Raw genomic sequence first — 262 nt, 5'->3', positions numbered from 1 at the left:
TCACGGCAGATATCACACTATCAGAACACCAGATCACAATCTGTATGAAAAACAAAGCCCCAACTATCTGTGATCTCAAAAAGGAGAAGAAAAATCATTGAGAACGGCCCGTACTTAACGATACGTAACCACAGTTCTTTAGATTACAGGTATCATTAGCCCTGGGTGATTTTTAAAAGTTGATAGGAAAAGACACAGCTGTGAAACCTTGGTAAAAGAAAAACAAAACACAGCAAAGAGAAAGGTATCAGGTCAACAGCGT

This window comes from Cebidichthys violaceus, unplaced genomic scaffold (genome assembly GCF_023349555.1).
Source record: "Cebidichthys violaceus isolate CVI_PGR_0920_01 unplaced genomic scaffold, fCebVio1.0.p SCAF_51, whole genome shotgun sequence".
Lineage (NCBI taxonomy): Eukaryota > Metazoa > Chordata > Actinopteri > Perciformes > Stichaeidae > Cebidichthys > Cebidichthys violaceus.
This window is presented reverse-complemented; position numbering follows the sequence as displayed.